At 45.0% G+C, this 26625-nt stretch overlaps 1 protein-coding gene and 1 pseudogene across 1 annotated transcript in view; both read right to left on the reverse strand.

Moving 5' to 3' along the window:
* LOC106609610 (exocyst complex component 4) overlaps nt 1-26625 on the reverse strand; it is an 816839-nt gene that overhangs the window by 357412 nt on the left and 432802 nt on the right. The gene's annotated exons all lie outside the window — the stretch shown is intronic.
* Nucleotides 3650-26625, reverse strand: part of LOC106591727 (glyoxalase domain-containing protein 4-like) — a 39395-nt pseudogene continuing 16419 nt past the window's right edge.

Raw genomic sequence — 26625 nt, forward strand, 5'->3', positions numbered from 1 at the left:
ACATAACTCCTTTAGAGGACTCCATCTTGTCATCTGTCTTAACATAACTCCTTTAGAGGACTCCATTTGGATGGAGAGACTGTACGAATAAAATAAAGTGTTCCTCTTCCTCTCCTCTGCTACGCTTCATTGGCTTGTAGGGCTGGGAGATTGGACCTTACAGAGGATGGATTTCGCCTGCAGGGATCATACACTGTCTGTATGTGTCTGGCCTAGAAAGAGAAAGAGAGAGGGAGGGAGGGAAAACAGTTAGATAAAAATTGAATGTACACGTACACAGTTTACAGCAGGTATAATAGAGGTAGTGACATTCTTGTGTGCTAGCTCCCTCAACATCAAGTCAAATCAACAATCACAGTTCATTAGAAGGTAGCTAGCATACACAGTAATTTTTTATTGTTTATTTCAGTTTTGTTTATTATCTACTTCACTTGCTTTGGCAATGTTAATATATATGTTCCCCATGCCAATAAAGCCCTGAATTGGAGAGAGAGTGAGAGTGTGAAAAGGAGTGAGAGAGAGAGAGAAAGAGAGTGTGAAAAGGAGTTAGAGAGAGAGAGAGAGAGGGTAAAGGGGTGAGAGAGTGTGTGTGAAAAGGAGTGTGAGAGAGAGAGTGTGTGTGAAAAGGAGTGAGAGAGAGAGAGAGTGTGCAAAAGGAGTGAGAGAGAGAGAGAGAGAGAGTGTGTGTGAAAAGGAGTGAGAGAGAGAGAGTGTGTGTGTGTGTAAAAAGGAGTGAGAGAGAGAGAGAGTGAGAGTGAAAAGGAGTGAGAGAGAGAGAAAGAGAGAGAGTGTGTTAAGGAGTGAGTGAGAGAGAGAGAGAGTGAGAGTGTGTGTGAAAGAGTGAGTGAGAGAGAGAGAGAGAGAGAGAGAGAGAGAGAGAGAGAGAGAGATTGTGTGTGTTAAGGTGAGAGTGAGTGAGAAAGAGAGAGAGAGAGAGAGAGAGAGAGAGTGTAAAAAAGATAGGGCTGCCACCAGATGAGGAGGTGAGACAGGTCTTCAACAAATAACCAGACAACATCAAGGTATAGCTCCTGAAGGAATACTCAGATGAGCTCACATCTTCTTAACTCTGATAACAGCTCCCTCTCAGAGCACACTGACTGCAGGAATGTCCACCAGAGGTGTTGCCAGAGAATTGAATGTTAATTTCTCTACCATAAGCCGCCTCCAATATTGTTTAAGACAATTTATCAGTATGTCCAACCGGCCTCACAACCGTGGACCACATGTAACCACGCTAACGCAGGACTTCCACATCCGACTACATCACCAGCCACCTAGACAGCTGATATATCTGAGGGTTTGCACAACTGAAGAATTTCTGTACAAATTGTCAGAAACCATGCATGCTCACCTGCATGCTTGTTGTCCTCACCAGGGTCTTGACCTGACTGCAGTTCGGCGTCGTAACCGACTTCAGTGGGCAAACGCTCACCTTTGATGGCCACTGGCACGCTGGAGAACTGTACCAGGCAGATGGCAAACAGCATGTGCTGATGTCTACGTTGTAAACAGAGTGCCCCATGGTGGAGGTGGGGTTATGCTATGGGCATGCATAAGCTACAGACAATGAAGGCAATTTCATTTTATCGATGGCAAATTGAATTCAAAAAGATACCGTGACGAGATCCTGAGGCCCGTCTTCATTTCTTTTCATCCGTCATCATCACCTCATGTTCCAGCGTGATAACGCACAGCCCCATGTCCCAAGGATTTGTACACAATTCCTAGAAACTGAAAATGTCCCAGTTCTTCCATGGCCTGCATACTCACCAGACATGTCATCACCCATTGAGCAGGTTTGAGATGCTCTGGGTTGACGTGTATAGCAGTGTGTTCCAGTTCCCACCAATATCCAGAAACTTTGCACAGCCATTGAAGAGAAGTGGGACAACATTTCACACAACACAATCAACAATCAACAGTCTGATTAATTCTCTGATCCTTTGATTGGGTGGACAATATGTCAGTTTATGCTGCAAATCTCTGATAGGTTGAAAGACATCCCCCAAAAGTTGTCATAATTACTCTGTAAGTCTATGGAAGGGGGTAAGAACCAAGAGACTCCTTGGTTTTGTATTGGAGTCAATGTAGCCAGACGAGGACGGAAGCTAGCTGTCCTCCGGCTACACCAGGGTGCTACCTTACAGAGTCCTGTTGAGGCTACTGTAGACCTTCTTTGGAGTGTGTTTTTTAATAAAATATTTGGTGAAGTGAATATTTTTAGAATAGTTTTATCTAAAAATGAGAACTTTTTTATATTTCACTATTTTCTTTTTATGAAATTCACTGAGGAGGATGGTCCTCCCCTTTTTCCTCTGAGGAGCCTCCACTGGTGTACATCTACTGGTTCCCCCCAAGGAACTGTCATCTCTCCAGGACTATTCTAAACATAAACCAATGACCTGAGTGGCTCAGACGGGGACTGCTTGGCAGTGAAATATCCTCTACGGGATCGGTGTCCCTAAACCGGGATGGTTGTTGCTAACATGCGCTAATGTGACTAGAATGACGTTGTAAGTAACAGCCGACTTTCTAGGACCTAGACATGTCTTATATGGGCAGAAAGCTTAAATTCATGTTAATCTAACTGTACTGTCCAATTTACTGTAGCTATTACAGTGAAAATATACCATGCTATTGTTTGAGGAGAGTGCACAACAACACAAAACTTTTATCATGGCAACTGGTTTGATACATTTACCTCTGAAGGTAAATAATGTACTTGCATTCAGTAATCTTTCTCTGATTTGTCATCCTGATGGTCCCAGAGATAAAATGTAGTATAGTTTTGTTTGATAAAATCCATGTTTATATTCAAATGTAGGCACTGGGTTCTACAATTTGAACCCCTGCTGTTTGATTTGTATTATCTTTCACCTGATCTAATCGGTTATATTCTCATACATTAATTTCACATTTCCACAAACTTCCAAGTGTTTCCTTCAAATAGTATCAAGAATATGCACATCCTTGCTTCAGGTCCTCAGCTACAGGCAGAAAAGATTTGGGTATGTCATTTTAGGCAGGAAATTGAAAAAAAAATGGTTCGATCCTTAAAAGGATATGACGATGACACCATCCACCTCTCAGATGACACCGCCCTTATCCACCTCTCAGATGACACCGCCCTTATCCACCTCTCAGATGACACCGCCCTTATCCACCTCTCAGATGACACCGCCCTTATCCACCTCTCAGACGACACCGCCCTTATCCACCTCTCAGATGACACCGCCCTTATCCACCTCTCAGATGACACCGCCCTTATCCACCTCTCAGATGACACCGCATTTCCAAACAGAAGAAAAACAGGGTTCATTAATCATTACCGGTGCAATAACAAATTACCTCACAATCAAAATCATCAAAACAAAACAACAGCTCATTGATTTCCAGAAGAAGGCAGACCCAGTGAGCCACCTAGTCCTGGGTGGTGAAAAGGTAGAGAGAGTGGGGAGTTTTAAGTGCCTGGGAACCATCATGGACAGCACACTCTCTTTTAATGCCAACACTCAGAACATCAATAAAACATGCCAACAATGACTGGACCTCCTGCACAGACTGAGTCAAATGAATGAGAACACCAGGATACTGTCTAACTAATACACCAGACTGAGAAAACTGAATGTCAACACCAGGATACTGTCTAACTAATACACCAAACAGGTGGGCTGTAAGTGGCCTGGTACAGTGTGTTGTCAGTGGCCTGGTACGGTGTGTTGTCAGTGGCCTGGTACGGTGTGTTGTCAGTGGCCTGGTACGGTGGGTTGTCAGTGGCCTGGTACGGTGTGTTGTCAGTGGCCTGGTACGGTGGGTTGTCAGTGGCCTTGTACAGTGTGTTGTCAGTGGCCTGGTACGGTGTGTTGTCAGTGGCCTGGTACGGTGTGTTGTCAGTGGCCTGGTACGGTGGGTTGTCAGTGGCCTGGTACGGTGGGTTGTCAGTGGCCTGGTACGGTGGGTTGTCAGTGGCCTGGTACGGTGGGTTGTCAGTGGCCTGGTACGGTGGGCTGTCAGTGGCCTGGTACGGTGGGTTGTCAGTGGTTAATACAAATTCAATCAGCAGAACCTCTTAAACCAACAATGCAGTTTTAAGAAAATAAGAGTTAAGAAAATAGTTACTAAATAAACTAAAGTAAAAAAAGTAACACAGTAAAATAACAAGCGAGGCTATATACAAGGGGTACCGGTACAGAGTCAATGTGCGGGGGCACCGGTTAGTAATGAGGCTATATACAGGGGGTACAGGTTAGTTGAGGTAATTGAGGTAACATGTACATGTAGGTAGAGTTAAAGTGACTATACATAGATAATAACAGAGAGTAGCAGCAGCGTAAAAAAAAAAGTGGGAGTGGGGGTCAATGCAAATAGGCCAGGTGCCAATTTGATTAATTGTTCTGCAGTCTTATGGCTTAGGGGTAGAAGCTGTTTTGGATCCTTTTGGACTTAGACTTAACGCTCCAGTACCTCTTGCCGTGGGTAGCAGAGTGAACACTATGACTTGGGTTGCTTGAGTCTTTAAAAGAAATTGGGCATTTCCCTGCCACCGCCTGGTATAGTGGTCCAGGATGACAGGAGGCTCGGCCCCAGTGATGTACTTGGCCGTACGCATTACCCTCTGTAGCGCCTTACGGTAGGATGCCGAGCAGTTGCCATACCAGGTCAGGATGCTCTCGATGGTGCAGCTGTAGAACTTTTTGAGGATCTGGGGACCTATGCCAAATTTTTTCAGTCTCCTGAGGGGGAAAAGGTATTGTCGTGCCCTCTTCACGACTGTCTTGGTATGTTTGGACCATGATAGATTGTTGGTGATGTGGACACCAAGGAACTTGAAACTCTCGACCCGCTTCACTACAGCCCCGTCGATGTTAATGTGGGCTTGTTCGGCCCGCCTTTTCCTGTAGTCTACAATCATCTCCTTTGTCTTGCTCACGTTGAGGGAGAGGTTGTTGTCCTGGCACCACACTGACAGTTCTCTGACCTCCTCATCGTTTTTTTCAGTCATCAGGACATCATGTTGAGCATAGACCTAGATGATCATGTAAAACATAATTCAATTACTAAATAAAGGTTAAATGAATGAATTAGATCGATATATTCAGGCCAGGAAATGTGGCAGATTCTGTTTCCCTTCAGGGAGATCTCCATCAACAGTAGGCCACTGCATCTGGTGTGTGTGTGTGTGTGTGTGTGTGTGTGTGTGTGTGTGTGTGTGTGTGTGTGTGTGTGTGTGTGTGTGTGTGTGTGTGTGTGTGTGTGTGTGTGTTTGTGTGTTTGTGTGTGTGTGTGTGTGTGTTGCGTGGGTGCCTGCGCACAAGTCTATATATATATATGTTCTCACGACAGAGATAACCCACTGAACCACAACAATAGCCCCAACCCATAGACCTCTGTGGATCCATTTATGACACACCACACAAATGAGGGAACTGGGTTCTCTCTAAGAAGAATACAATATCTGTACCCTGAAGTCCGATGCTGAAGAGAGCGAAAAAGAGAAAGTGGTATACCATATATCTAGTGTTTATTAGAGACACTGTGTTCCTGAAGAGGAATGTGTCCTGTATTCACTACGTTTGTGGTAATGAGCTACATCTGTATCACTGACAGCCCCACATTCCTCTCATCAGCTGACACAGATCAGCAAATGGCTGGAAACAACACGTGTCAATCAAACATCACAACAGATGTACCTTTCCCTTAATTGATGCTAGGTGTCTTGGTTGCTCACCAAGCCGTCACTAATAGGCAGTGAGAAAAGTCATTACTGAAAGAATAACGTAATCAAGTTGTCTGTCTGATAACTCTGTTAGTCTATTTCTCCTGTTTCTTTCCCACTCTTTCATTTATCTATCGTTCTCTCCTTTAGTTTCGCTGCTTCTCCAGTCTTTCTCTCTCAATTCTATTTCAATTTGAATTTAAGGGGCTTTTTTTTTGGCATGGGAAACATATGTTAACATTGTCAAAGCAAGTGAAATAGATAATACACAAAAGTGAAATAAACAATAAAACTTGAAAAGTTAACACTACACTCACACAAGTTCCAAAATAACAGAGACATTTCAAATATCATATTATGTCTATGCACAGTGTTGTAATGATGTGCAAATAGTTAACGCACTAAAGGGAAAATAGATAAATATGGGTTTTATTTACAGTGGTGTATGTTATTCAGTTGTTGCCCTTTTCTTGTGGCAATAGATTGCAAGAAAAGGTTGGAGTTTATCAAAATTAGATTATTTTTTTAAATTCTTTGTGGATCTGTGTAATCTGAGGGAAATATGTGTCTCTAATATGGTCATACATTTGGCAGGAGGTTAGGAAGTGCGGCTCAGTTTCCACCTCATTTTGTGGGCAGTGTGCACATAGCCTGTCTTCTCTTGAGGGCCAGGTCTGTCTACGGCGGCCTTTCTCAATAGCAAGGCTATGGTCACTGAGTCTGTACATAGTCAAAGCTTTCCTTAAGTTTAGGTCAGTCACAATTTTTTTGTTTTCACATTATTTGGTTGGGTCTAATTGTGTTGCTCTCTCTCTCTCTCTCTCTCTCTCTCTCTCTCTCTCTCTCTCTCTCTCTCTCTTTCTCTCTCTCTCTCAATTCAATTCAATTTAAGGGGCTTTATTGGCATGGGAAACAAATGTTAACATTGCCAAAGCAAGTGAAGAAGAAATTAAACAAAAGTTAAATAAACAATACAAATTAATAGTAAACATTACACTCACGGAAGTTCCAAAATAATAAAGACATTTCAAATGTCATATTATGTATATATACAGTGTTGTAATGATGTGCAAAAAGGGGAAATAAGGCAACACAAATATAGGTTGTATGTGTTTGTTCTTCACTGGTTGCCCTTTTCTTGTGGCAACAGATCACAAATCTTGTTGCTGTGATGTCACACTGTGGGATTTCACCCATTAGATATGGGAGTTTATCAAAATTGGGTTTGTTTTCAAATTCTTTGTGAGTCTGTGTAATCTGAGGGAAATATGTTTCTCTAATATGGTCATACATTTGGAAGGAGGATAGAAAGTGTGACTCAGTTTCCACCTCATTTTGTGGGCAGTGTGCACATAGCCTGTCTTCTCTTGAGAGCCAGGTCTGCCTACGGCGGCCTTTCTCAATAGCTCTGTCTTTCTCTCTCTCTAAATATATATTCTCTCTCTCTCTCTCTCTCTGTTCCAGTAACATGGATGTAGTCAAGATCACATTCTCCCCTACCACACACACACACACACAAACACACACACAAACAACACACACAAACACACACACAACCCATACACTTGCCAACCACTATTGAATATGCAAATCAACTTCTGCTTCAGACCCAATCTCAACCCTTGCCATGTGTGGTATGCTAATCTAGCCAACACTATCTCCCTGTCTCCTCTCCTCTTCTCTGTTCTCTGTTCTTCCTCCTCCTCTTCCCTCGCTCCCTTCATGTCTTTTTCTCCTCCTGACTCAATCTCCCTCTCACTGCGCCTGCCAAGGAAGTACCGATGAGGGAGAAACTCCCTCTCTCTGCACCTGCCAAGGAAGTAGCGATGAGGGAGAAGAGAGAGAAGCGAGAGAAGAGAAATCGACAGATGAGGCAGAGGAGAGGGAGAGGGGGGAAACACTTCAAACAGGGTGTGATAATGATGTTGTTTCAGAGTGGTTTTACACACACACACGCAGTAGGGTTAATTAGCAGGAGAACAATAGACAGGAAATAAAGGAGAGATCGAGAGATGAGATTGAGAGATGAGAAAGAGGGTGATGAGACAGACGGATGAGTGGGAAGGAAAGAGACAGAAGTCCTTTGGTGTTCCTCCGTGTCAGGAGTCAGAGTAGAGTTAGGTTTGAGGTTTCTGGAGTCAGGGAAGAGGTAGGTTTGAGGTTTCTGGAGTCAGAGTAGAGTTAGGTTTGAGGTTTCTGGAGTCAGGGAAGAGGTATGTTTGAGGTTTCTGGAGTCAGAGTAGAGTTAGGTTTGAGGTTTCTGGAGTCAGAGTAGAGTTAGGTTTGAGGTTTCTGGAGTCAGAGTAGAGTTAGGTTTGAGGTTTCTGGAGTCAGGGAAGAGGTATGTTTGAGGTTTCTGGAGTCAGGGAAGAGGTAGGTTTGCGGTTTCTGGAGTCAGAGTAGAGTTAGGTTTGAGGTTTCTGGAGTCAGAGTAGAGTTAGGTTTGAGGTTTCTGGAGTCAGGGAAGAGGTATGTTTGAGGTTTCTGGAGTCAGAGTCAGAGTAGAGGTAGGTTTGAGGTTTCAGGAGTCAGAGTAGAGGTAGGTCTGAGGTTTCTGGAGTCAGAGAAGAGGTAGGTTTGCGGTTTCTGGAGTCAGAGTAGAGTTAGGTTTGAGGTTTCTGGAGTCAGAGTAGAGTTAGGTTTGAGGTTTCTGGAGTCAGAGTAGAGTTAGGTTTGAGGTTTCTGGAGTCAGGGAAGAGGTATGTTTGAGGTTTCTGGAGTCAGGGAAGAGGTAGGTTTGAGGTTTCTGGAGTCAGAGTAGAGTTAGGTTTGCGGTTTCTGGAGTCAGAGTAGAGTTAGGTTTGAGGTTTCTGGAGTCAGAGTAGAGTTAGGTTTGAGGTTTCTGGAGTCAGAGTAGAGTTAGGTTTGAGGTTTCTGGAGTCAGAGAAGAGGTAGGTTTGAGGTTTCTGGAGTCAGAGTAGAGTTAGGTTTGAAGTTTCTGGAGTCAGAGAAGAGGTAGATTTGAGGTTTATGGAGTCAGAGTAGAGTTAGGTTTGAGGTTTCTGGAGTCAGAGTCAGAGTAGAGTTAGGTTTGGGGTTCCTGGAGTCAGAGAAGAGTTAGGTTTGGGGTTTCTGGAGTCAGAGTAGAGTTAGGTTTGGGGTTCCTGGAGTCAGAGAAGAGGTAGGTTTGGGGTTTCTGGAGTCAGAGTAGAGTTAGGTTTGAGGTTTCTGGAGTCAGAGAAGAGGTAGGTTTGAGGTTTCTGGAGTCAGAGTCAGAGTAGAGTTAGGTTTGAGGTTTCAGGAGTCAGGCTAGAGGTAGGTTTGAGGTTTCTGGAGTCAGAGAAGAGGTAGGTTTGAGGTTTCTGGAGTCAGAGCAGAGTTAGGTTTGAGGTTTCTGGAGTCAGAGTAGAGTTAGGTTTGAGGTTTCTGGAGTCAGAGTCAGAGTAGAGTTAGGTTTGGGGTTCCTGGAGTCAGAGAAGAGTTAGGTTTGGGGTTTCTGGAGTCAGAGTAGAGTTAGGTTTGGGGTTCCTGGAGTCAGAGAAGAGGTAGGTTTGGGGTTTCTGGAGTCAGAGAAGAGGTAGGTTTGAGGTTTCAGGAGTCAGGCTAGAGGTAGGTTTGAGGTTTCTGGAGTCAGAGAAGAGGTAGGTTTGAGGTTTCTGGAGTCAGAGCAGAGTTAGGTTTGAGGTTTCTGGAGTCAGAGTAGAGTTAGTTTGAAGGTTTCTGGAGTCAGAGAAGAGGTAGGTTTGAGGTTTCTGGAGTCAGAGTCAGAGTAGAGTTAGGTTTGATGTTTCAGGAGTCAGAGTAGAGGTAGGTTTGAGGTTTCTGGAGTCAGAGTAGAGTTAGGTTTGAGGTTTCTGGAGTCAGAGAAGAGGTAGTTTTGAGGTTTATGGAGTCAGAGTAGAGTTATGTTTGAGGTTTCTGGAGTCAGAGTAGAGTTAGGTTTGAGGTTTCTGGAGTCAGAGTAGAGTTAGGTTTGAGGTTTCTGGAGTCAGAGTAGAGTTAGGTTTGAGGTTTCTGGAGTCAGAAAATAGGTAGGTTTGAGGTTTCTGGAGTCAGAGTCAAAGTCAGAGTAGAGTTAGGTTTGAGGTTTCAGGAGTCAGAGTAGAGGTAGGTTTGAGGTTTCTGGAGTCAGAGAAGAGGTAGGTTTGAGGTTTCTGGAGTCAGAGTAGAGTTAGGTTTGAGGTTTCTGGAGTCAGAGTAGAGGTAGGTTTGAGGTTTCTGGAGTCAGAGTAGAGTTAGGTTTGAGGTTTCTGGAGTCAGAGTAGAGTTGGGTTTGAGGTTTCTGGAGTCAGAGTAGAGTTAGGTTTGAGGTTTCTGGAGTCAGAGAAGAGGTAGCTTTGAGGTTTCTGGAGTCAGAGTAGAGTTAGGTTTGAGGTTTCTGGAGACAGAGGAGAGTTAGGTTTGAGGTTTCTGGAGTCAGAGTAGAGTTAGGTTTGAGGTTTCTGGAGTCAGAGAAGAGGTAGGTCTGAGGTTTCTGGAGTCAGAGTAAGAGTAGAGTTAGGTTTGAGGTTTCTGGAGTCAGAGAAGAGGTAGGTCTGAGGTTTCTGGAGTCAGAGTCAGAGTAGAGGTAGTTTTGAGGTTTCTGGAGTCAGAGTAGAGGTAGGTTTGAGGTTTCTGGAGTCAGAGTAGAGGTAGTTTTGAGGTTTCTGGAGTCAGAGTAGAGGTAGGTTTGAGGTTTCTGGAGTCAAAGTAGAGTTATGTTTGAGGTTTCTGGAGTCAAACACACACACACACACACACACACACACACACACACACACACACACACACACACACACACACTCACACTCACACACATACACACACACACACACACACACACACACACACACACACACACACACACACTCACACACATACACACACATACACACACACACACACACTCACACTCACACACATACACACACACACACACACACACACACACACACACACACACACACACACACACACACACACACACACACTCACACTCACACACATACACACACACACACACACACACACACACACACACACACACACACACACACACACACACACACACTCACACACATACACACACATACACACACACACACACACACACACACACACACACACACACACACACACACACACACACACACACACACACACACACACACACACACACACACACACACACATACACACACATACACACACACACACACACACACACACACACACACACACACACACACACACTCCCCAACACATTAGCATTAAGATGCGGAGCCAGAGTTAAGATGGATAACGTCCCATTTCGGCGGAAATTGTTCTCAATCCAAATCCTTGAGTGTACTTTGATTTCTAAAGCTTTTTCCTCCAACATGAAATGAATCACCTAACGCTTTCCTAATTGAATCTCCATCTAAATATGTTGTTCTCTCTCAAAACCTTTATTTCAAATGTTTTTATACAAATGTTGCACTTGTGCTCATAAACACTATTTGTCATCATACCAGTAAATAAAAACAGACAGGTGTCAAACACAGTAAATAAAAACAGACACTACAAAGGGAAACAAGTGTTCCATTGCTGTTCTATCCTCAAATCAAATCAAATTGCATTGGTCACATACACATGGTTAGCAGATGTTATTGCGAGTGTAGCGAAATGCTTGTGCTTCTAGTTTCGACCGCGCAGTAATATCTAACAAGCTCTAAACTAAACCCAGCTGTTTGTGGATAGTCACAACTCTAAACTAAACCCAGCTGGTTATGGATAGTCACAGCTCTAAACTAAACCCAGCTGGTTGTGGATAGTCACAGCTCTAAACTTAACACAGTGTTTTGTGGATAGTCACAGCTCTAAACTAAACCCAGCTGGTTGTGGATAGTCACAGCTCTAAACTAAACCCAGCTGGTTATGGATAGTCACAGCTCTAAACTAAACCCAGCTGGTTGTGGATAGTCACAGCTCTAAACTTAACACAGTGTTTTGTGGATAGTCACAGCTCTAAACTAAACCCAGCTGGTTGTGGATAGTCACAGCTCTAAACTAAACCCACCCAGCTGTTTGTGGATAGTCACAGCTCTAAACTAAACACAGTGTTTTGTGGATAGTCACAGCTCTAAACTAAACCCACCCAGCTGTTTATGGATAGTCACAGCTCTAAACTAAACCCAGCTAGTTATGGATAGTCACAGCTCTAAACTAAACCCAGCTGTTTATGGATAGTCACAGCTCTAAACTAAACCCAGCTGTTTATGGATAGTCACAGCTCTAAACTAAACCCACCCAGCTGGTTATGGATAGTCACAGCTCTAAACTAAACACAGTGTTTTGTGGATAGCCACAGCTCTAAACTAAACCCAGATGGTTGTGGATAGTCACATCTCTAAACCCACCCAGCTGTTTATGGATAGTCACAGCTCTAAACTAAACACAGTGTTTTGTGGATAGTCACAGCTCTAAACTAAACCCAGCTGGTTATGGATAGTCACAGCTCTAAACTAAACCCAGCTGGTTATGGATAGTCACAGCTCTAAACTAAACCCAGCTGGTTATGGATAGTCACAGCTCTAAACTAAACCCAGCTGGTTATGGATAGTCACAGCTCTAAACTAAACCCAGCTGGTTATGGATAGTCACAGCTCTAAACTAAACCCAGCTGGTTATGGATAGTCACAGCTCTAAACTAAACCCAGCTGGTTATGGATAGTCATACCTCCTAGCTTAATGAGAAACATGAGGAAACAGATCAGTGAGTTGTCAGCGTTGATCATTAGACTGACACACACCTGCATCAGTGTCAGATGTATCCACAACGTTTCCTCTATGAAGACCAACCAGCTACTTACTGGGCAGGGCTTCGTCAATCATACTGCAAGCCGTACTTCCTTATTCATATTTACTCATCACCAGCACTGTTTTATTTATTCTAGAAAAACGTGTGTGTGTGTGTGTGTGTGTGTGTGTGTGCATTTTGCATGCATGAGTGTGTGCGTGTTCAATATGTATTAGTAGGCCTTGACCTGAGTCTCAGTAAAGAAATATCGCTCTAATGAAGACTTATTCTGGTCTCTACAGAGACTACACATACTGTCACCCACTAACACCACCCACTAACACCACCCACTAACACCACCCACTAACACTCTAATGAAGGGTTAATCTGGTCTCTACAGAGTACACATACTGTCACCCACTAACACCACCCACTAACACCACCCACTAACACTCTAATGAAGGGTTAATCTGGTCTCTACAGAGTACACATACTGTCACTCACTAACACCACCCACTAACACCACCCACTAACACCACCCACTAACACTCTAATGAAGGGTTAATCTGGTCTCTACAGAGACTACACATACTGTCACCCACTAACACCACCTACTATCTGTAATGCCCTGGCCATAGAGAGGGGTTTTTAGTTCTCTATTTTTGGTTAGGCCAGGGTGTTACATGGGTGGGCGTTCTATGTTTATTTTTCTATGTTGGTTTGTTTTTTTGGTTGGTCGTGTGTGGCTCTCAATCAGGAACAGCTGTAGTTCGTTGTTGCTGATTGGGAGTCATACATAGGCATCCTGTTTTTCCTTTGGGGTTTGTGGGTGATTGTTTTCTGTTTAGTTTGTTTCCTGACAGAACTGTGGCTGGTCGTTTTTTGGTTTCGTTTTGTATAGTATTCTCTTTTTCCATTAAAATCTTGTAAGATGAACACATCCTCTGCTGCACCTTGGTCTCATTAGAACGACAGCCGTTACACTATCACTCTAATGAAGAGTTAATCTGGTCTCTACAGAGACTACATATACTGTCACCCACTAACACCACCCACTAACACCACCCACTAAAACTCTAATGAAGAGTTAATCTGGTCTCTACAGAGACTACATATACTGTCAACCACTAACACCACCCACTAACACCACCCACTAACACTCTAATGAAGAGTTAATCTGGTCTCTACAGAGACTACATATACTGTCAACCACTAACTCACACTACCTCACTACACGTGATTATGTGTGTGTGCATGTGAGTTTGAATGCATAAGTTTATGTGTGTGTGTGTGTGTGTGTGTGTGTGTGTGTGTGTGTGTGTGTGTGTGTGTGTGTGTGTGTGTGTGTGTGTGTGTGTGTGTGTGTGTGTGTGTGTGTGTGTGTGTGTCCATATCTGCCTGTATGTGTGTATTGTCATAATAGTTGTTCCATCACTGCTGTGCAGGGCTGTGGGAAACAGTAGTAGACGTCAACACAGCCTCATCATTACTGCCTAAACCTGGGATAGAGGGAGAGAAGGTGTAAGAGAGGAAGAGAATGGGGTCGAGAGGGGAGAGGAGGGAGAGAGGGAATGAAGGAGGGAGAGAGAGAGAGAATGGGGTAGAGAGGCGAGAGAAGGAGGGAGAGAGGGAATGAAGGAGGGAGAGAGGGAGAGAAGGAGAGAAGGAGGGAGAGAGGGAATGAAGGAAGGAGAGAGGGAGAGAAGGAGAGAAGGAGGGAGAGAGAATGGAGGAAGGAGAGAGGGAGAGAAGGAGGGAGAGAGGGAATGAAGGAGGGAGAGAGGGAGAGAAGGAGAGAAGGAGGGAGAGAGGGAATGGAGGAAGGAGAGAGGGAGAAGGAGAGAAGGAGGGAGAGAGGGAATGAAGGAAGGAGAGAGGGAGAGAAGGAGAGAAGGAGGGAGAGAGGGAATGAAGGAAGGAGAGAGGGAGAGAAGGAGGGAGAGAAGGAGGATAATAGACATGCTCATTGTTAGAGGGATGGATGGGAGGATGAAGAAGGAACTGAGGACAATACTGAAGAAGAGATGGTAAATTAGATGGGGAAGGCTAGGTGATGCACAACATCTCTGAATAGAACACAAACTTTAAATATCTGCAATTATCCCAGACGACCTGTTTAGAAACACTTTGATAAAGAACTAGAGTGATGACAACTTTCAAATCTAGGACCCAGATTTTTCGGGAGGGGTAGGGAGGGGTGGGGTAGGGATGGATGGGGGAAGGGAGGGGTAGGAAGGGGTAGGGGGTAGGGAGGGGTAGGGTTAGGGGGGAAGGGAGGGGAGGGAGGGGCAGGGGTAGGGGTAGGAAGGGGAAGGGGAGGGGTAGGGAGGGACGGACGGGGGAAGGGAGGGGTAGGAATGGGTAGGGGGGCAGGGAGGGGTAGGGGTAGGGGGGGAAGGAAGGGGCAGGGGTAGGGGTAGGAAGGGGGAGGGGAAGGGAGGGGTAGGGAGGGACGGGGAGGGGAGGGGTAGGAAGGGGTAGGGGGGTAGGGAGGGGTAGGGGTAGGGGGGAAGGGAGGGGAGGGAGGGGCAGGGTAGGGGTAGGAAGGGGGAGGGGAGGGGTAGGGAGGGACGGGGTAAGGGAGGGGTAGGAAGGGGTAGGGGGTAGGGAGGGGTAGGGGTAGGGGGGAAGGGACGGGACGGGAGGGAGGGGCAGGGGTAGGGAGGGACGGGGGGGTAGGTGGGAAGGGGTATGGAGGTAGGGAGGGATAGGGGGGTAGGTGGGAAGGAAGGGGTAGGGGTAGGAAGGGGTAGAGGGGAGGGGAGGGGAGGTGGTGCTGTCTTGTGTTGTGTGTGTAGTTGATCTGTCAGCCACTGTCTGTACACACCACTCACAGTGTCAAACTAAAGGGTCCTAACTGGGTCAGTGAACAATTCAGTAGCTTTTTTCGGGAAGAGAGACACTTACAACAACTCCTCCTGGGAGAGAGGTCTGGAACCTGGTCTGTTCTGCATATGCACACACCTACACGCACACACACACATGCACATGCACGCGCACACACGCAGGCACACACACACACTAGAATGTTATTTGGTCCTAAACAGTCGCAGAATGGCAGTCGCAGAACGGCAGAATACCTGACCACTGTGACTGATCCTAAATGAAGGGAATCTTTGACTATGTACAGACTCAGTGAGCATTTCTATTGAGGAAGGCTGCCGAAGCAGACCTGGCTCTCAATAGAAGACAGGCTACGTGCACACTGCCCACAAAATGAGGTGGAAACTGAGCTGCACTTCTTAACCTCCTGCCAAATGTATGACCATATTAGAGACACATATTTCCCTCAGATTACACAGATCCACAAAGAATTCAAAACAAATCCTATTTTGATAAACTCCCATATCTACTGGGTGAAATACCACAGTGTTCCATCACAGAAACAAGATTTGTGACCTTTTGCCACAAGAAAAGGTCAACCAGTAAAGAACAAACACCATTGTAAATACAACCCACATTTATTTTTATTTATTTTCCCTTAAGTACTTTAACTATTTGCACATCATTGCAACATTGTAAGCCCCTTGAATATAATATGACATTTGAAATGTCAACATTTTGTGGGAACTTTTGTGAGTGTAATGTTCACTGTTTATTTCTGATTGCTTATTTCACTTTTGTTTATCTTTTCCACTTGCTTTGGCAATGTAAACATACTGTATGTTTCCCATGCCAATAAAGCCCCTTGAATATAAATTGAATTAAGAGAGAGATTACTAGGTCTTCAACTTAAATGACTCAGTTAGTTTACTAGTTCATGAAGTATTTCATCATTACTTTTCCTGAACAACCACAATAGATTTGACATGAGATCAAATCAAAGGAACTGTCTAATCAAGGACCTATTAACACACAACAACCAGGGAGGGGCTTAATACTTCCTACAGCAGACACATTGTCAACCTCTCCATAGGATTACACCATTCCTTCAAACGTCATGCTGTCTTTCTGACTGTCTGTCTCATTATCATTCCTCCTCCTCTTGCTGACTGTCTCTGTCTCATTATCTCTCTCTCCTCCTCTTTCTGACTGTCTCTGTCTCATTATCTCTCCTCCTCTTGCTGACTGTCTCTGTCTCATTATCTTTCTCTCCTCCTCTTTCTGACTGTCTGTCTCATTACCCCTCCTCCTCTTTCTGACTGTCTGTCTCATTATCTCTCCTCCTCTTGCTGACTTTCTCTGTCCCACAATCTCTCTCTCAACACTTCCTCTTCTCCACTTTCTACCCACAATCTAGCACCTGTCTTTCTCTTTCTCTTTATGTCTGTCTCCTTTTCCTCTACCTCCTGTCTCTCTCTCTCTCTCCTTTGCTCTACCTCCTGTCTCTCTCTCTCTCTCCTTCGCTCTACCTCCTGTCTCTCTCTCTCTCTCTCCCCATCCCTAGTGCTACCTCCTGTCTCTCTCGCTCTCTTTCTCCCTCGCTCTACCTCCTTTATTTCTCTCTCCCTCCCTCCCTCTCTCACTCCCCCTCTCCTACCTCCTTCTCTCTCTCTCTCCTCTCCCACTCCATGCCTCTCTCTCCCGCTCTTCCTCTCTCTCACCCTCCCTACCTCCCTCCCTCCCTCCCTCCCTCCAGACAGCTGATTAGGCTGTAAAAATCTAAACAAGTCAAAGTTTATTGGACACGTACACAGGTAAGCAGATCTTATAGCGGGTGCAGCGAACTGCTTATTTGACTATCTCCTAACAATGCAGTAAAATGTCAAACAAGTACACAAATAACCAAACATTTTAATAAAAATAAAAAAACACAACAAGAAATCAAGAAATGTCATAACGAATCCAATTAACAGCTGAAATAGCACTGTAACAGTATTCCAAATGTAATCAATACGTACATATCTATCAACACCGGATTACACAAGATATACAATGAGTGATAGGTACAGCAGTAGATACAATTAGACTGAACCATGTCAACAATCCAGTATATAAGAAAATATACATAGACAATGTAACTAAAATACAACGTACAGTAGTAGAAATATTAGAATGAGCTATGTTGATAATACAGTATTTACTGTAAATACACAGTACAAAACACCATAGCAAAATGGATAGAAATGCAGGAAATTAGATTCCGGACCAGAGTCCGGAATATATAATATATACTTGTATGTATGTGAGTGTTGTGTATACACAGTATGGACAATAAATATGTGAAGAGTTATATAGGATGAGCCATGCATACTGTATAAAGTGTGTAAAACAGTATGTAAACATTGTTTAAAGAGACCTGCAGTCTCTAAGGTGCAGAGTAGAGTACCAGGTGGTAGTCGCTTAGTAACACTGACTAAGTTCAGGGCAGGGTACAGGCCGGTGTCACGACTTCCACCGAAGTCGGCTCCTCTCCTTGTTCGGGCGGCGTTCGGCGATCAACGTCACCGGCTTTCTAGCCATCGCCGCTCCATTTTTTTCTATTATCCATTTGTCTTGTCTTTTTTTCCATACACACCTGGTTTTCATTTCCCCAATCAATCTACTTGTATTTAACCCTCTTTTTTCCATCATGTTTTGTGTGTAACTGTTTCATGGTTTTTTTCGGGGTGTTTGATTTACGCGCTTTACATTGGTTATGTTCTGTGGTTTTGAGCGCATTTTTATTTATGTAGTGCTCTCGTATTTCGGAACTATAATAAAGTGCGCTTGGTTACATTTCGCTTTTCTCCTGCGCCTGACTTCGCCTCTCATACACCCGATATTGACCGCCGGTTAGTGGTGACTGTTTAATAGTCTGATCTCCTGGAGATAGAAGCTGTATGTCTGTCTCTCGGTCCCAGATTTGATGTCTCCTTCTTCACAGTAACACACGTCACACTTCCTCGTTGTCTCCTTGCTGCTGTGCTGTTGCTTTCTACTTGGCTACCTGCCAAACATCTTGTTTTTACTTTTAATAACTGTTTAATCAAACTTTGTTTTTTTTCAACCCGGACGCTTTACCCGTCCATGGTTCTACAGGATCTCAACCAGCAGAAAATGCTAAGTAGTAACAATAACGCTATGCCATCTAATTGCAGTTGGTGTACTCATAATATACAGGAGAACTATCGCCTTATGGTGAGGATAGCCTAGTTGTAAGCCCAGCTTCAGACGCAATCGTTAGGCAAGGCGATTTAACCTGTTGGGGCTAGGGGGCAGTATTTGCATGGCCGGATAAAAAAACATACCCGATTTAAACTAGTTACTACTGTTGCCCAGAAACGAGAATATGCATTAACCCTGATATCATGCAGAATTAACCCTGATACCATGCAGAATTAACCCTGATACCATGCAGAATTGACCCTGATACCATGCAGAATTAACCCTGATACCATGCAGAATTGACCCTGATACCATGCAGAATTAACCCTGATACCACGCAGAATTGACCCTGATACCATGCAGAATTAACCCTGATACCATGCAGAATTGACCCTGATACCATGCAGAATTAACCCTGATACCATGCAGAATTAACCCTGATACCATGCAGAATTAACCCTGATACCACGCAGAATTAACCCTGATACCACGCAGAATTAACCCTGATACCATGCAGAATTAACCCTGATACCACACGGAAATGCAACAAGCTCTCATAGTCTTACTGCAGAGTTAGATGTTCACCCATATTCTCCAAACGTCAAATTTGGAAGCGTTTTTGTTGCTCTCCTGCTGCTCTGGGTCCTTCTATTTCTCATGGGTTAACCTGTTATGGCTAGGGGGCAGTATTTTCACGGCTGGATAAAAAACGTACCCGATTTAATCTGGTTACTACTCTTGCCCAGAAACGAGAATATGCATTAACCCTGATATCATGCAGAATTAACCCTGATACCATGCAGAATTAACCCTGATACCATGCAGAATTGACCCTGATACCATGCAGAATTAACCCTGATACCATGCAGAATTGACCCTGATACCATGCAGAATTAACCCTGATACAACGCAGAATTGATCCTGATACCATGCAGAATTAACCCTGATACCATGCAGAATTGACCCTGATACCATGCAGAATTAACCCTGATACCATGCAGAATTAACCCTGATACCATGCAGAATTAACCCTGATACCACGCAGAATTAACCCTGATACCACGCAGAATTAACCCTGATACCATGCAGAATTAACCCTGATACCACACGGAAATGCAACAAGCTCTCATAGTCTTACTGCAGAGTTAGATGTTCACCCATATTCTCCAAACGTCAAATTTGGAAGCGTTTTTGTTGCTCTCCTGCTGCTCTGGTTCCTTCTATTTCTCAAGGGTTAACCTGTTATGGCTAGGGGGCAGTATTTTCACGGCTGGATAAAAAACGTACCCGATTTAATCTGGTTACTACTCCTGCCCAGTAACTAGAATATGCATATAATTATTGGCTTTGGATAGAACGCACCCTAAAGTTTCTAAAACTGTTTGAATGGTGTCTGTGAGTATAACAGAACTCATATGGCAGGCAAAAACCTGAGAAGATTTCATGCAGGAAGTGGCCTGTCTGACAAGGTGTCGTTCTTCTTGTCTCTGTTTATTGAAGAGTGAGGATCTTAGCTGTCCCGTGACACTTCCTACGGCTGCCATAGGCTCTCAGAAGGCGGCAAAACGCTGAATCGTGGCTTTGCAGGCTCTGGCTGAAACAAAGTAGCGCGTTTGGGTAGTGGCTGGTTACAGTACTGTGAGACTCAGGCTCGTGCCCACGTCGACCGAGAGCTTTGTTTTCTTTCCTCTGTTTAGCTAAATGGACATTCCCGGTCGGAATATTATCGCTTTTTTTACGAGAAAAATGGCATAAAAATGGATTTTAAACAGCGGTTGACATGCTTCGAAGTACGGTAATGGAATATTTAGATTTTTTTTGTCATACTTAGAATATTGCAAAATGTGCTTTCACCAAAAAGCTATTTTAAAATCTGACATATCGAGTGCATAGAGGAGTTCTGTATCTATAATTCTTAAAATAATTGTTATGCTTTTTGTGAACGTTTATCGTGAGTAATTTAGTAAATTGTTAGCAAATTCCCCGGAAGTTTGCGGGGGGTATGCTAGTTCTGAACGTCACATGCTAATGTAAAAAGCTGTTTTTTGATATAAATATGAACTTGATTGAACAAAACATGCATGTATTGTATAACATAATGTCCTAGGGTTGTCATCTGATGAAGATCATCAAAGGTTAGTGCTGCATTTAGCTGTGGTTTGGGTTTTTGTGACATTATATGCTAGCTTGAAAAATGGGTGTCTGATTATTTCTGGCTTGGTACTCTGCTGACATAATCTAATGTTTTGCTTTCGCTGTAAAGCCTTTTTGAAATCGGACAGTGTGGTTAGATAAAGGAGAGTCTTGTCTTTAAAATGCTGTGAAATAGTCATATGTTTGAAAAATTGAAGTTTTTGTATTTTTGAGGAATTTGTAATTCGCGCCACGCCTATCATTGGATATTGGAGCAGGTGTTCCGCTAGCGGAACGTCTAGATGTAAGAGGTTTTTAACTAACTACTGATCATAACCTTGATGTGATTGGCCTGACTGAAATATGGCTTAAGCCTGAAGAATTTACTGAGTTAAATGAGTGTAACGGCTGTCGTAATGAGGGGACCAAGGTGCAGCGTGTTGAGTGCTCATGATTTTATTCCACTATGAAACACTTGAACAAAAGAACAAAAACAAGCCAACAGTTCTGTCAGGTACAGAAAACTAAACAGAAAACAACTACCCACAAACACAGGTGGGAAAAGGCTGCCTAAGTATGATTCCTAATCAGAGACAACGATAGACAGCTGCCTCTGATTAGGAACCATACTCGGCCCAAAACAAAGAAATACAAAACATAGAATGACCACCCCTCACCCTGACCTAACAAAATAGAGAAATAAACCGTCTCTCTCAGGTCAGGGCGTGACAGTAGGGCGTGACACCCCCAAAGGTGCAGACTCCCGGCCGCAAACCCGAACCTATAGGGGAGGGTCCGGGTGGGCATCTATTCTTGGCGGCGGCTCTGGTTCGGGGCGTAGCCCCCACTCCGCCCGCTGATCCCCCCGCTTCTGTGTCGCAGGAGGAACCGGACCGTGGATCATTGCCGGAGGCTCTGAACTGCCGACCGCCGCTGAAGACTCTGGGCTGCAGGCCACCGCTGAAGACTCTGGGCTGCAGGCCGCCGCTGAAGACTCCGGGCTGCAGGCCGCCACTGAAGACTCTGGGCTTCAGGCCGCCGCTGAAGACTCCGGGCTGGAGAGCGTCGCTGTAGTTTCCGGACTGGGGACCGTCGCTGCAGGCTCCGTGCCATGGATCATCACTACAGGTTCTGCGCCATGGATCATAACTGGATGCTTCTTGCCATGGATCATCACTGGAGGCTTTGTGCCATGGATCATCACTGGAGGCTCCGGGCCATGGATTATCACTGGAGGCTTCGTGCCATGGATCATCTCTACAGGCTCCGGGCCATGGATCATCCCTACAGGTTTCTCGCCATGGATTATCCCTACAGGCTCCGGGCCATGGATTATCACTGGAGGCTTCGTGCCATGTATCATCCCTACCGGCTCCGGGCCATGGATCATCCCTACAGGCTTCTTGCCATGGATTATCACTTGAGGCTCCGGGACATAGATTATCACTGCAGGCTTCGTGCCATGGATCATCCCTACAGGCTCCGGGCCATGGATCATCACTGGCGGCTTCATGTCATGGATCATCACTGGAGGCTTCGTGCCATGGATCATCACTGGAGGCTTCGGACCATGGATCATCACTGGACTGAGGAGACGTACTGACAGCCTGGTACGTGGAGCAGGCACAGGACATACTGGGCTGTGGAGGCGCACTGGAGGGAGAGTGCGAGGAGCAGGCACAGGACATACTGGGCTGTGGAGGCGCACTGGAGGGAGAGTGCGAGGAGCAGGAAAATGCTCACCGTGATAAGCACGGGGAGTTGGCTCAGGTCTCAACCCTGACTCCGCCAATCTACCCGTGTGCCCCCCCCAAAAAAATGTTTTGGGGCTGCCTCTCCTGCTTCCCCGGCAGGCTTCTGTATCTCTTCAATACTTGCCCCCAAGTCCAGTTTATCCTCTCTCGCAACTCCTCCAGAGACCAGGAATCCATCTCCTCCCGGGCATGCTGCTTGATCCAGTTGTGGTGGGTAGTTCTGTAACGGCTGTCGTAATGAGGGGACCAAGGTGCAGCATGTTGAGTGCTCATGATTTTATTCCACTATGAAACACTTGAACAAAAGAACAAAAACGAAAACAAGCCAACAGTTCTGTCAGGTACAGAAAACAAAACAGAAAACAACTACCCACAAACACAGGTGGGAAAAGGCTGCCTAAGTATGATTCCTAATCAGAGACAACGATAGACAGCTGCCTCTGATTAGGAACCATACTTGGCCCAAAACAAAGAAATACAAAACATAGAATGCCCACCCCACACAGTGACCTAACAAAATAGAGAAATAAACCGTCTCTCTCAAGTCAGGGCGTGACAATGAGGCCTCTCTTCCAGGTTACACCAATGACCATATCCCCTGCAAATCCCACAAAGGCGGAGGTGTTGCAACATTTTTTAACAGCAAATTACAAATTACAACAAAAAAAAATCATTTATGAAAAAACTGTTACGCACCAACTCAATGCTGAAGACAAATAATGTATATGCTCCAGTCTGGTTTTAGAACTGAGACTGGACTTGTGAAGGTGGTGAATGACCTTTTAATGCATTTTCTTCATGCTTCTAGACCTTAGTGCCGCCTTTGACAGTATCGATCACCACATTCTTTTGGAATGATTGGAAACCCTAATTGGTCTACACGGACAAGTTGTTGCCTGGTGTAGATCTTATCTGTTGAAAATATATCAGTTAGTCTCTGTGGATGGTTTGTCCTCTGACAAATCAATTGTAAGTTTCGGTGTTCCTCAAGGTTTCGTTTTAGGACCCATATTGTTTTCAGCATATATTCTACTTCTTGGTGATGTCATTTGGAAACACAATGTTAACGTTCACTGCTATGTGGAAGACACATGTACATTTCGATGAAACATGGTGAAGGCCAAACATTCCCTACCCTGGAAGCCTGTGTTTCAGACAGATGGAAGGGGAAACAAAGAGACATGCTGTTTGATCTGATAATGAATCTTGATGGTTGTACAGTCGTCTCAAATAAAACTGTGAAAGCCCTTGAAGTTACTCTGGGTCTTTTTTTCATCTTCGTAACATTGCAAAAATCTGAAACTTTTTGTCCAAAAACTAGGCAGAAAACGAAACCATGCCTTTATCACTTCGAGATTAGACTACCGCAATGCTCTACTCTCTGGATACCCTGATAAAGCGCTAAATATACATCAGTAAGTGCTAAATACAGCTGCTAGAATCTTGACTACAACCCAAAAATATTTGATCATATTACTCCAATGCTAGTCTCTCTAAATGGGCTTCCTGTTAAGGCTAGGGCTGATTTTAAGGTTTTACTGCTAACCTACTGCTAAGCTTTAATGGACTTTCTCCTACCTACCTCTCCGATTTGGTCCTTGCTGTCTCTGCCTGGCTCCCTTCTCTCCACTGGGATTATCTGCCTCTAACCCTATTGACTCTCTGCTTACTGGTGCTCTTCCATGCCGTCCCTAGGAGGGGTGCGTCATGTCATGCCAGGCTTTTTTCATTGTACTCGACATGAGTAGGTTGAGTCACTGAAGTGATCTTCCTGTCCAGTTGTGTGCCTCCTTGGGTTCGTGCGGTGGAGGAGATCTTTGTGGGCTATGCTCAGCCTTGTCTCAGGGTAGTAAGTTGGTGGTCTGTTGATATCCCTCTAGTGGTGTGGGGGCTATACTTTGGTAAAGTGAGTGGGGTTATATCCTGTCTGGATTGCCCTGTCCGGGGATATCATTGGGATGCGGACACAGTGTCCCCCAACCTCCCCTGTCTCTGCCTCCGGTATCAATGCTGCAATAGTCTATGTGCCGGGGGGCTAGGGTCAGTCTGTCCTATCTGGTGTAATTCTCCTGTCTTTATCTGCTGCCCTTTGTGAACTTAAGTATCCTCCCTCTAATTCTCTGAGCCCTAGGACCATGCCTCAGGACTACCTGGCCTGATGACTCCAGGCTCTACCCAGTCCACCTGGTCGTGCTGCTGCTCCAGTTTTCACTGTTCTGCCTGCGGCTATGGAACCTTGACCTGTTCACCAACATGCCAACTTGTCCCGGACCTGATGTTTTCGACCCTCCCTCCCTCCCTCCCTCGCTCTCTCGTTCTCTCGCTCTCTCTCTCTCTACCGCACCTGCTGTCTTGACCTTTGAATGCTCGGCAATGAAAAGCCAGCTGACATTTACTCCTGAGGTGCTGACCTGTTGCACCCTCTACAAACAATGTGATTATTATTTGACCCTGCTGGACATCTATGAACATTTTTAACATCTTGAAGAACAACCTGGCCATAAAGGCCATGTACTCAATTTCCACCCGGCACAGCTAGAAGAGGACTGGCCACCCTCCAGAGTGCAACGGTCGTCGTACGTAGTGGACCAAGGCGCAGCGGGTTGAGTGCTCATAGTGACTTTATTTGAACACGTAACAAACAAAACAAGAAACACGATCGACCGAACAGGATTGCAGCCTAAACACACGGCTGTACAACAACAACTTCCCACAAAGGGACAGGTGAAACAGGGCTACCTAAGTATGACTCTCAATCAGCAACAACGATGTACAGCTGTTCCTGATTGAGAGCCATACCAGGCCAACACAAAGAAATACACAACATAGAAAACCATAGAAATACAAAACAAGAACATTGCCCAAGAACCCCGGAACACATAAATCAAACACCCCTCTTACATAAATACATATCCCATAAACCCCGAACCACATAAAACAAATACCCCCTGCAATGTCCTGACCAAACTACAATAACCAATAACCCCTTAAACTGGTCAGGACGTGACACAGAGCCTGATTCCTCACTAGGTTTCTACCTAGGTTTCTGCCTTTCTAGGAAGTTTGTCCTAGCCATTGTGCTTCTACATCTGCATTGCTTGCTGTTTGGGGTTTTAGGCTGGGTTTCTGTATAGCACTTTGTGACATATGCTGATGTAAAAACAGCTAAAAATAAATGTGATTTGATTCTAGAACAGTCTGTGGCTTGGGTGGCTGAGGTCCTTGATGATCATGGGCTTCCTGTGACACCGGGTCCTGTAGATGTCCTGGAGGGCAGGCAGTGTGCCCTCGGTGATGCGTTGTACTGACCGCAGCACCTTCTGGAGAGCCCTGTGGTTACAGATGGTGCAGTTGGCGTACCTGGAGCAGATACAGCCCGACAGGATGCACTCAATGGGAGCATCTGTAAAGGTTTGTGAGGGTCGTAGGGACCAAGCTGAACTTCTTCAGCCTTCTGAAGGTTGAACAGGCACTGTGACACCTTCTTCAAGACACTGTCTGTGTGAAGGGACCATCAGGTCCTCAGTGACACCGAGGGACTTGATACTTATGACAATCTCCACTGCGTCCCCTGACTCTCTCTCTCCCCCTCTTCCCTCTCTCCCCTTCCCTCTCTTCCCCTTCCCTCTCTCCCCCTCTTCCCTCTCTCCCCCTTCCCTATCTCCCCCTCTCTCTATAGATTGTTGCTGTAGTGTCTCTGACCTTCACTCTCAAATTTTTTTTTAGAGGGTCAGACTTCACCCTCTCTGTCACTGATCAGACATTCTCCTTCTTCTCTGTCAATGATATGACCTTTTTCCCCCTCTATCACTGACCTTCTCCCTATCTGTCACTGACCGGACCTTCTCCCCCTCTGTCACTGATCTGACCTTCTCCCTCTCTGTCTCTGATTTGACCTTCTCCCTCTCTGTCACTAAGCTGTCATTAGAATTAATGATGCACCGATATGTCATTTTTGGCCGATACCGATTTCCGATATTTCAAATTTTAGCGGCTTTTTAAGCATTCTAGTACAGTTAAATAGTTAACACACACACATGGACGCAGCGGTCTAAGGCACTGCATCTCAGTGCAAGAGGCGTCACTACAGTCCCTGGTTTGAATCCAGGCTGTATCACATCGGGCTGTGATTGGGAGTCCTATAGGGTGGCACACAATTGGCCCAGTGTTGTCCGGGTTTGGCCAAGGGGTAGGCTGTCATTGTAAATAAGAATTTGTTCTTAACTGACTTGCCTAGTTAAATAAAGGTTACACACACACACATACACCACAATGACCAAAAAGTTATTTTGATG

This window comes from Salmo salar, chromosome ssa17 (genome assembly GCF_905237065.1).
Source record: "Salmo salar chromosome ssa17, Ssal_v3.1, whole genome shotgun sequence".
Classification (NCBI taxonomy): Eukaryota; Metazoa; Chordata; class Actinopteri; order Salmoniformes; family Salmonidae; genus Salmo; species Salmo salar.